Below are 11,643 nucleotides of genomic sequence, written 5' to 3' on the forward strand. Positions count from 1 at the left end.
TGTTGTTAATAGAGATGCAGTCAGACACATGAAGAGACAATGCCATTTCACTCTAGTAAAAGATGCGTGATCAGCATAATAATAAGAGAGAAAGCAAGAGATGGGGGGATGGAAAGAGAGGATGAGAGACAGAGGGACAGAACAAGCATGAATGATCCTACCGTCATATAAATTCCACTCTCACTCTTGTACAAACGTCAGTCAAAGAAATGTCAGCATGGCACTTTTTTCTTTCCTTTTTTTTTTTTAACCTATTAGTTTTACTTTTTTAATTAGATTTTTCCTCTGTCCTCAGGCTATTCTTGTCAAGTCCAGAACAGAGCACCACTCCTGGGGGACAGGGGGGTTAGACAGTGAAAGATAGGTGGGGTGAGAGAAAAAGAGGGTGAGAGATCAGATAGGTCTATTTTGGTAGTCGGACATGCTTCTGTAGTGCCTAGAAAGTTCCCTTATGGGGTCTGTATGGCTCCACCTGTCACGTCTGAATCAGTGACCCAACCTCTTCACATCCGCTGCAAGCAGCTTAATGACCTCAGGGAAATTTAACAAGCCATAAAGCACCTTAAAGTGCTTCACATTTAAATGATGGTCCCAAAGAGAGACTCATAATGTTCAAGAGAGGAGTTTGATAAATGTGCATACCTCATCTACTGACCTAGCATTTAAGAGACACATACATCACCACATCAAAATGCTGTCTGCTGATGAAGAACTCTGCTGGGTCTCAGGCTAATGATTTGTGTGTGAAGCTGTTTTTAGTGTCAGTGTAAGCAGCTGTACAGTTACATTAAATCAATGTAAAAAGTCACACATGTACACACACACACACACACATTATATATGTGACCCTGGACCACAAAACCAGTAATAAGTAGCACAGGTACATTTAGAGCACTAGCCAACAATACATTGTATGGGTCAAAATGTTATATTTTTCTTTTAAGCCAAAAATCTTTAGGATATTGAGTATATTAATCATGTTCCATGAATATATTTTGTAAATTATCAACCGTAAATATATGAAAAAGTACTTTTTGATTAGTAATATGCATTGCAAACCCTCAGATTCCAGATTTTCAAATAGTTGTATCTTGTCCAAATATTATATAACAGTTGTATCTTGGCCAATTTAAATATGAATCAAAAGTTCAGTAACTACACTGAAGTCAAACAGTCAACAGTCTTTATGCTAAAGGCAGATGCAGATGTACCAAACAGTCATTTAAGATTATGTGACATATCTTATAAAATTCTATAATTAAACCTAATAATGCATCTGTACTAAACTTAAATTTACTCTCAAAAAAATCTGGATTAGTTCACACAATTGTGGAGAATGATTTCTGCAAATTGGTCACTGATTCGTAATCATGTACAGTTTTTACAATTTATTTTCCGTAAAATTCACAAAGTAAGAATTCATACAAATTCGCCACATAGTAAAATAGTTACGTTTTACGAAAAAGGATGTGATCACAGGTCATGTACATGCCAGGGATGACTGTGTTATCGCAACAAGCAGCAAACGGACACTATGCACACCAATGATGTAATGGTGAGAACATTTTCCAGTAGCCTGATAAAACTACAGTCGGGAATGAAATACAAATGATGGCTGTTCTAGGGAAGAGATCATGCCAATAAAAGACAACAAAGTATGGGAAAGAGGAAAGCTGATCCTAATCCATTGATTTATGTTATTTCATTTACATCATCAGTTCAACATGATACTATGACACAGCATATACTTCACAAGCTATGTAGCTTTAATTTCCACTCCATTTCCTCACTAAACTAATACAAATACAAATTATGCAACAAATTGTTTTTACAATTAAACAAACTCTTGTTTGAATTCACAGTGGAGGGAATGGATAGACACTACCTCTGCTGACCCATCTCAACACCCAATCCATTATCACAGTGAATACCAGCCAAACATTCCTGACACAGCAAGTGAGAGGTTATAAAAAGCATTGCTGTTAAGTAAACACATGTATAATCATATATCTGTGGGTCGATACAGCAGTCACTGCTACTGTATTGCCATTTGATCTTTACGGCAACACTAGTTTTAGTTAGAGATAAATGGAGTGTGCAAAAAAAAAAAAAAAGAAAATTACAATATATCATCTAAATGCTCTGTACCCCATTAACCAAATCGTCTTATTTTCATGTCCTGTTTCCCAAAAGCACCATACATTAAATAGCACTTAAAATCACCATAAATCTACCATAAATCACTCAATGGCTGGATGTCTAAGTGGTGCCCACAGAATAACATAGGTTTCATAGACAATTGGACGAGCTTTTGGGGCAGACCTGACCTGTTTAAAAGAGATGGTCTTCATCCCTCCTGGGGTGGCGCCACTCTTCTCTCTAGAAATATGGCAAATAGTCTTAGTGTTTATACTTGACTAACTGGGGCCCAGGTCAGGAAGCAGACAGACTGGCTAAACCGACCGTCTGCTAGCTGCCTTCCGTCACAGAGGTCAGTTAATTCTCAGCACATAGAGACTCTTTCACCTAGATATCACACTATAGAGACCGTGTCTGTTCCCCGAACTAGAAAATACAAAAAACGTCCAAACCAAGTTAAGATTAACAATTTAATTGAGGTTCAACAAATAAAAAACAGAAGCAATATGGATAAACAAATGATAAAGCTTGGCTTATTGAATATCAGATCCCTTTCTACGAAAACACTTTTTGTAAATAATATGATCACTGATCATAATATAGATGTACTCTGTTTGACAGAAACCTGGCTAAAACCTGATGATTACATTATTTTAAATGAGTCCACCCCCCAAGATTACTGTTATAAACATGAGCCACGTCTAAAAGGCAAAGGTGGAGGTGTTGCTTCAATTTATAACAACGTTTTCAGGATTTCTCAGAGGGCAGGCTACAAGTATAACTCGTCTGAAGTAATGGTACTTCATATAACATTATCCAAAGAAACAAATGTTAATGATAAATCCCCTGTTATGTTTGTACTGGCTACTGTATACAGGCCACCAGGGCACCATACAGACTTTATTAGAGAGTTTGGTGATTTTACATCCGAGTTAGTTCTGGCTGCAGATAAAGTTTTAATAGTTGGTGATTTTAATATCCATGTTGATAATGAAAACGATGCATTGGGATCAGCATTTATAGACATTCTGAACTCTATTGGTGTTAGACAACACGTTTCAGGACCTACTCATTGTCGAAATCATACTCTAGATTTAATACTGTCACATGGAATTGATGTTGATGGTGTTGAAATTATTCAGCCAAGTGATGATATCTCAGATCATTATTTAGTTCTTTGCAAAATTCATATAGCCAAAATTGTAAATTCTACTTCTTGTTACAAGTATGGAAGAACCATCACTTCTAACACAAAAGACTGATTTTTAAGTTATCTTCCTGATGTATCCAAATTCCTTAGCATATCCAAAACCTCAGAACAACTTGATGATGTAACAGAAACTATGGACTCTCTCTTTTCTAGCACTTTAAATAAAGTTGCTCCTTTACGCTTAAGGAAGGTTAAGGAAAACAGTTTGACACCATAGTATAATGAGCATACTCGCACCCTAAAGAGAGCACCCAGAAAAATGGAGCGCAGCTGGAGGAAAACAAAACTAAAGAAATTTTGTATTGCTTGGCGGGAAAGTAACATATCCTACAGAAAAGCATTAAAAACTGCTAGATCCGATTACTTTTCTTCTCTTTTAGAAGAAAACAAACATAACCCCAGGTATTTATTCAATACAGTGGCTAAATTAACGAAAAATAAAGCCTCAACAATTGTTGACATTTCCCAACACCACAGCAGTAATGACTTTATGAACTACTTTACTTCTAAAATCGATACTATTAGAGATAAAATTGCAACCATTCAGCCGTCAGCTACAGTATCACATCAGACAGTGCACTATAGACCCCCTGAGGAACAGTTCCACTCATTCTCTACCATAGGAGAGGAAGAATTGTATAAACTTGTTAAATCATCTAAACCAACAACATGTATGTTAGACCCTATACCATCTAAGCTCCTAAAAGAGGTGCTTCCAGAAGTCATAGATCCTCTTCTGACTATTATTAATTCCTCATTGTCATTAGGATATGTCCCCAAAACCTTCAAACTGGCTGTTATTAAACCTCTCATCAAAAAACCACATCTTGACCCCAAAGAACTAGTTAATTATAGACCAATCTCGAATCTCCCTTTTCTGTCCAAGATACTAGAAAAGGTGGTATCCACACAATTATATTCCTTCTTAGAGAAAAATGGTATATGTGAGGATTTCCAGTCAGGATTTAGACCGTATCATAGTACTGAGACTGCTCTCCTTAGAGTTACAAATGATCTGCTCTTATCATCTGATCGTGGGTGTATCTCTCTATTAGTTTTATTGGATCTTAGTGCTGCGTTTGACACAATTGACCACAACATTCTTTTGCATAGACTTGAACACTTTGTTGGCATCAGTGGAAGTGCATTAGCATGGTTTAAATCGTACTTATATGACCGCCATCAGTTCGTAGCAGTGAATGAAGATGTATCCTATCGATCACAAGTGCAGTATGGAGTACCTCAAGGCTCAGTACTAGGGCCGCTACTCTTCACGCTTTATATGTTACCCTTGGGAGATATCATCAGGAAACATGGTGTTAGCTTTCACTGTTATGCTGATGATACTCAGCTCTATATTTCTTTGCAGCCCGGTGAAACACACCAATTTGAAAAACTAATGGATTGCATAGTCGATATAAAAAACTGGATGACGAGTAATTTCTTACTGATAAATTTTGAAAAAACAGAGGTGTTAATTATAGGACCTAACAACTCTGCTTGTAATAACCTAGAACACTGTCTAAGACTTGATGGTTGCTCTGTCAATTCTTCATCATCAGTTAGGAACCTAGGTGTGCTATTTGATCGCAATCTTTCCTTAGAAAGCCACGTTTCTAGCATTTGTAAAACTGCATTTTTCCATCTCAAAAATATATCTAAATTACGGCCTATGCTCTCAATGTCAAATTCAGAAATGTTAATCCATGCATTTATGACCTCAAGGTTAGATTATTGTAATGCTTTATTGGGTGGTTGTTCTGCACGCTTAGTAAACAAACTACAGCTAGTCCAAAATGCAGCAGCAAGAGTTCTTACTAGAACCAGGAAGTATGACCATATTAGCCCGGTCCTGTCAACACTGCACTGGCTCCCTATCAAGCATCGCATAGATTTTAAAATATTGCTTATTACTTATAAAGCCCTGAATGGTTTAGCACCTCAGTATTTGAATGAGCTCCTTTTACATTATAATCCTCTACGTCCGCTACGTTCTCAAAACTCAGGCAATTTGATAATACCTAGAATATCAAGATCAACTGCAGGCGGCAGATCCTTTTCCTATTTGGCGCCCAAACTCTGGAATGACCTACGTAACATTGTTCGGGAGGCAGACACACTCTTGCAGTTTAAATCTAGATTAAAGACCCATCTCTTTAACCTGGCATACACATAACATACTAATATGCTCTTATTATCCAAATCCGTTAAAGGATTTTTAGGCTGCATTAATTAGGTAAACCGGAACCGGAAACACTTCCCATAACACCCTATGTACTTGCTACATCATTAGAAGAATGGCATCTATGCTAATATTTGTCTGTTTCTCTCTTGTTCCGAGGTCACCGTGGCCACCAGATCCAGTCTGTGTCCAGATCAGAGGGTCACTGCAGTCACCCGGATCCAGTACGTATCCAGACCAGATGCTGGATCAGCACCTAGAAAGGACCTCTACATCCCTGAAAGACAGTGGAAACCAGGACAACTAGAGCCCCAGATACAGATCCCCTGTAAAGACCTTGTCTCAGAGGAGCACCAGGACAAGACCACAGGAAACAGATGATTCTTCTGCACAATCTGACTTTGCTGCAGCCTGGAATTGAACTACTGGTTTCGTCTGGTCAGAGGAGAACTGGCCCCCCAACTGAGCCTGGTTTCTCCCAAGGTTTTTTTCTCCATTCTGTCACCGATGGAGTTTCGGTTCCTTGCCGCTGTCGCCTCTGGCTTGCTTAGTTGGGGACACTTCATCTACAGCGATATCGTTGACTTGATTGCAAATAAATGCACAGACACTATTTAACTGAACAGAGATGACATAACTGAATCCAATGATGAACTGCCTTTAACTATCATTTTTGCATTATTGACACTGTTTTCCTAATGAATGTTGTTCAGTTGCTTTGACGCAATGTATTTTGTTTAAAGCGCTATATAAATAAAGGTGACATTGACATTGTTAAATTGCTAAGTGCATCAAAATTGCAATGCTTTATTCATTGTACAATATGAGATATGTTTATTTAATACATATTTTAAATTAAAATAACAGGGCCCTATTTTAACGATCTAAATACAAAGTGTAAAGCGCACGGTGCAGGTGCACTCAGGGTGTGTCCAAATCCACTTTTGCTATTTTAACGAGGGAAAAACGGTGACCATCCATTATGACATGTCGGCATTTATATATATATATATATATATATATATATATATATATATATATATATATATATATATATATATATATATATATATACATATATTAGTGGTGGGCATAGATTAATTTTTTTAATATAGATTAATCTCACTGTGATCTTGAAATTAATCTAGATTAATCTAGATTAAAATGGCTCATTCGAATTCTGCCGAAGGCATTTAGAGTATGTGTTTTACCCAAATAAAACTGACAAACAGTAAGTCTTTGAGAAGGGCTTTATCAAGCTAGGTGGTGCATTAGAAAAGCGGCTCATCTCCTGTTTCCAAAATGCATCACAAAGCACTTGAAAAAGCTGTAAACTAATTCCACATTGCACAAGTTGCAAACAACCTTACGCCTTTTTCACACATACTCCGTCTGCGGTGCGTATGCGTTGCATATTTTTTTAAATGGTTGTACCAGTGGGCCCTGTTTGAAATTGTTTAATTTGTATGTTCGTTTATTTGTATTTATTTGTACTATTTACACAATGTTTAAGTTTTTTTCAAGTTTGTAGGTGTCAAGGTACAGAAACCAAATAATTAAATGTAAAATAGCACTGGATAGTCTTCAATGTAAAAATGAAATATACAATCAAACCTACATTCAGACACCTTCAACATTTCCCACATTTAAACAGTTTATATATATATATATATATATATATATATATATATATAAAATTATATCTGGTGTCTTAATAATTTTTGGTTTGACTTAAAACTACAAAGTAATTCAGTCAAGAGCAGTGAGTGATTTTCATTTTCTTGGATTAACATTACAGCAGCCAGTAGCTAAATTAGGCGCAGTCACTTTAAGAGACGATGAATGCATCCAATATAATATACATCCCATTTTTTCCCTCAACGGTTTACTTTCACTTAAGAAATAACTTACAGTTTTTTCGAGCATAATTTCCAAGGTGGATATTTTGACATATTTTGTATGTATTTGTCGGCACAAGAGCAAAAATGAGCAAATTCGATGTTCAAGTGTTTTGAGACGCCTTCTCTGCGTGAGCCCTGAACACCAGAACACCGCGAGTACTGAATTGGGCTCTTTCACATCTTTTTGTTTGTTCAAACTGCGATTTGTATTTGTTCGTTCAGGTGCAGGAGGGACTTCGAGGAGAACTTAGCAGAAGAGAGCTCGGTTCAGTGTTGCTGTCCGTGATACGCGGCTATCTCTCTCTCTCCGCACCGAACACAGCGCGCGAGTAACCAGCTACTCTGTTCAGCTTTTCCGCGTCTTGTGTTTGGATGCTTTAATGTTTAAATCGACAAGCGGTAAGGCTTAAAAACACGTGAAAAAGATAAGCTTTCGTGACGATGCGCAGCAGTAGCCCGTCAACTGTCCTGAGCATCTTTTTAGGCTGACCTCAGCCAGTCGGTTATATAAAATATCAAGGTGAAAGTCATCATAGCTTGCTTAGTATAGACCCAGCTCTCAACCCAACTTTGAGAATAGATTAACGGCGATATTTTTTTAGCGTTTTTTTATCGCAGCACGTTAACGCCGATAATGGCCCACCACTAATATATATATATATATATATTTAATTAGCCTACAAAATTTTTTTATGTATAGCAATCCTTTAATTTGTAATATTTGGCATGTTTGTGTGCTGCTGTACACCCAGCAGATCTGTATTTAATAAGCAGCGTGTATGCACGTTGCGGACCACCTATACTAACATGCTCTTTGAAAAAAAAGAAAAAACATTGCGCCAGACTTTAGACCAGGTTTGAGTTGGTCTATGGCGCAGTCTATTTTCAGCTACATAAAATAAGAATTGCGCCAGCAATGCACCTGAACACACCTCTTTTTTAGACCAGCAACGCCCATGGGTGCACAAATGAGCGTAATGCATTTGCTAATTAAACGACGTGACGCTGGACGGGAAAATGCGAACGGCGCCAGACTGAAACTAGCAAACACACTTGTGCCGCATTGCGCCGGGTGTATTATAGGGCCCATAAACTGAAATAATTCAATTAAATTAAAATTTTTATAAAATTAAATCTATTTTAAATGGAAGTTATCCACTAAGTTACTAAATATTTTTTGACCTCATATATGTAAAAGTTTATATATGGTGATATGTAAAGCTATATGGTTCATGTACTGTAAAATGCATTCATAACCAGGGCTATTATATTTAACTAAAAATAAAAACAAAAACTGTAATTATATGAAATAAAATATTAATTAAAAAAATAAACATTAATAGTATAAAATAATTACTTTTTTTTCAGCAAGTTGTCAAAGCAGCATTTCCAATAATTTCCAATAATTATATTATTTCAATGATACTACATAACCATGCAGACTTAGGATCCACGTTAATTATATATATATATATATATATATATATATATATATATATATATATATATATATATAACAAATATCACATAATGTACAATTATTCCACACCATAACGCTTCTCATTGCTTTGTGAAAATAAATGTATAAATGGAACAGTTAGTTGGAGCTGATTTGATGATCTGAACGAGCGAGCGAGAGAGAGCAGGGTGACGTGAGGAAGAGGATTGAGAATCAATGATTTAGAACATTGATTTTGAAACTTGTGAATCCATTAGAATCGATAGAAGACAGAATCGCGATTCATATATGCATACATTTTTACGTGCACCCCTAGTTTTCTCTTCCTCTTCTCTAAAGTAGCACAACATGGCCTTGCCCACTTTGTTGCGTGTACCCAGGGGCAGGGTTTATCAGGGTTCGTGATGTAAGGAACCTGGGAAGAAGCTCGTTGTAGTCCCTGACCAGCCATTTTTGTAGGCATTAAACTGCCAGAATTTTAAAAGTTAAAAAAATATATATTTTTTTTCCATTTGCATTATACCTTCAACTATGCAACTTTGAAGATATTGTTAGTGCTCAAACAGAAACATTACAAACAAACTAATGTTAAAAAAAGTGAAATCGCAATCAACCACCTCTTTAAAGTAGGGATCAAACCATTTGCCATGTGTCCAAAGAATATTCTTCTCACTCCTGCAGATACTGTGGGTCTTATGTAGAGAATAATCTGCACTTTATCCAGCACTATTCTAGGGATCTCTACCCAGTAAAATTAGACAAATGTACACAGACACCTTGACTTCAGGCATGCACATCTCATCACTCAAACACATGCTTTCTTTAGCACTTCACTCCTTTTTGACACTGTTGCGCTACATGCATGTGTCTGTCTGTCTCTATGTCTGTCTGTCAGATGTCCTTACCTTTTTTAAAAATTCTGATTATTTTCTAATTGAACACATTGTTACATAGCAGTTTTATAGAGAGCACACACAAGATTCATAAACTTTGAGAATGAGCCATAAAGCCTGCATTAAATATGAATGATGAGGAATTAATGTTAAGTAACTTCAGAGAGAGCTTCATTTGCCTCACCCCACCACCCCCACCCCCAGAGCAGCATTTTTAATAGACTCCTTAATTATGTAAATGCTGTGACTGAAAGCTTTCATTTTTGTATCTGTATACATTATGTGCTACTGTACATACTTTAGAATGATGGTAACTAGTAAACTGCAATTCCTTCATATGCAAGTTAGTCAAATTAATCTAACCTTCAAATTATTTGATTTATTTCATAATTATGTAAGTTTTCAATTTCAGTGTGAGGTCAATGGTATAATTACATTACCTGGCGTGCCCTTTCCCCACTAGTTAATCACCCACAAGAACAGTATTTAAATGAATGTGCAATACTGATATCCAGAGATAAAGTGAGATAGAGGGATAGAAATCCTAATTTACCTGTCATGACATCATCCTATATATGCACAATATCAAACAGATCTTGTTCACAAGAGATTAAAGCACCACCATTCTCTCTGTTCTGCTTAGAAACACATATAGCATTCTGTCCCCGGGCCATAGTCAGCTATTCAGCTCTTTGACTATGGCAACCTCACCACTTAAACAACAAACTTTTTCTGATTTCTACAGTGAGTTCATTAGTACATCCACCATCTGAATAAACTATAAGTTTAATAAAACATAAAAGCATAAATAAACCGGAATTAATATTTATATGTAAAAAATTAATTAAAGCAAACATAATAATAATAATAATAATATTATTATTGCTATTATTATTACTATTGTTATTATTATTATTACAATATACAGTTATATTATTAAAATTTTACTAAATATATATACAATTAAATGCTATATACTTAACACAAATGATTATATATATATATATATATATATATATATGTATGTTACATTGTAATATATCATATCATTATTATATACAATTATATTGTAAATGTTGTATAATTACATGATGTTAATTATTATTATTACTATTACATTTGAATCAACATTATTACATTTTAATAACATTTTAAATAAATGCTATATAAAATAGAGAAATATATCATTTATATAATTATTTATATATTATGGTGTATATTTATATTTATATTTTAATTGGTATATTATATAAATACATATTTTCTTTCTAACTTACAAGAAGAGCTTCACTGCGCAAAAAAAAACCAACAACAATAAACACTGTGTAACAGGCTCAAAATAATGGTTGAATTAGTTGATTGTGGAAACAGTTCTGATTTTTTTATGAAATTACATCCCAGGACCTCGCTAATGAGCGGGTAATGACAAGCCTCTTAATTGTTATGTTAATCAATTAAGCCAAAAGATCTTGGCGCAAGATTCTGGTACACAAGCGCTCTTTGTTGTCGTGCAAGGTCACGCCAGATTGAGTTACGGGTAATCAGTTCCACTCTCTGCATATCCACACTCCAAACGCATCTGAATTCGGAATTATGGACAAAACTTGTTGGGTCAACTATTAGGCTACAACATATCAGAATCTGAGAGCAAAAAGTCTTAAAATGAAACTGGAATCCTAGAGTATTGCAGCACCATCCAAATATGCAGCAGTGCTACTTTAACGATGTAATCACCGCCATGTAGCTACTGCAAACTGAGAGCAGTAGAGAATAAAAAATAGGTGATGAAAAAGTGTTACAACATATGATAGATGTACATTACGTTTTGAGGTCACAAACTTGGTCATAAATAGTACATT

General features: G+C 35.6%; 1 protein-coding gene across 9 annotated transcripts in view; it reads right to left on the reverse strand.

The window, feature by feature from the left end:
* Window positions 1-11,643, reverse strand: part of LOC132143530 (sorbin and SH3 domain-containing protein 2-like) — a 104,936-nt gene that overhangs the window by 54,145 nt on the left and 39,148 nt on the right. The window contains exon 1 of one of the 9 annotated variants that reach the window (XM_059553818.1): window positions 162-384. The exons of the other annotated variants lie outside the window; for them this stretch is intronic. The gene's annotated coding sequence lies outside the window, so the exon portion shown is untranslated. Of the gene's footprint in view, window positions 1-161; window positions 385-11,643 lie in introns of those variants that run through there. 9 annotated transcript variants of the gene reach the window in all.

This window comes from Carassius carassius, chromosome 7 (assembly GCF_963082965.1).
Source record: "Carassius carassius chromosome 7, fCarCar2.1, whole genome shotgun sequence".
Lineage (NCBI taxonomy): Eukaryota > Metazoa > Chordata > Actinopteri > Cypriniformes > Cyprinidae > Carassius > Carassius carassius.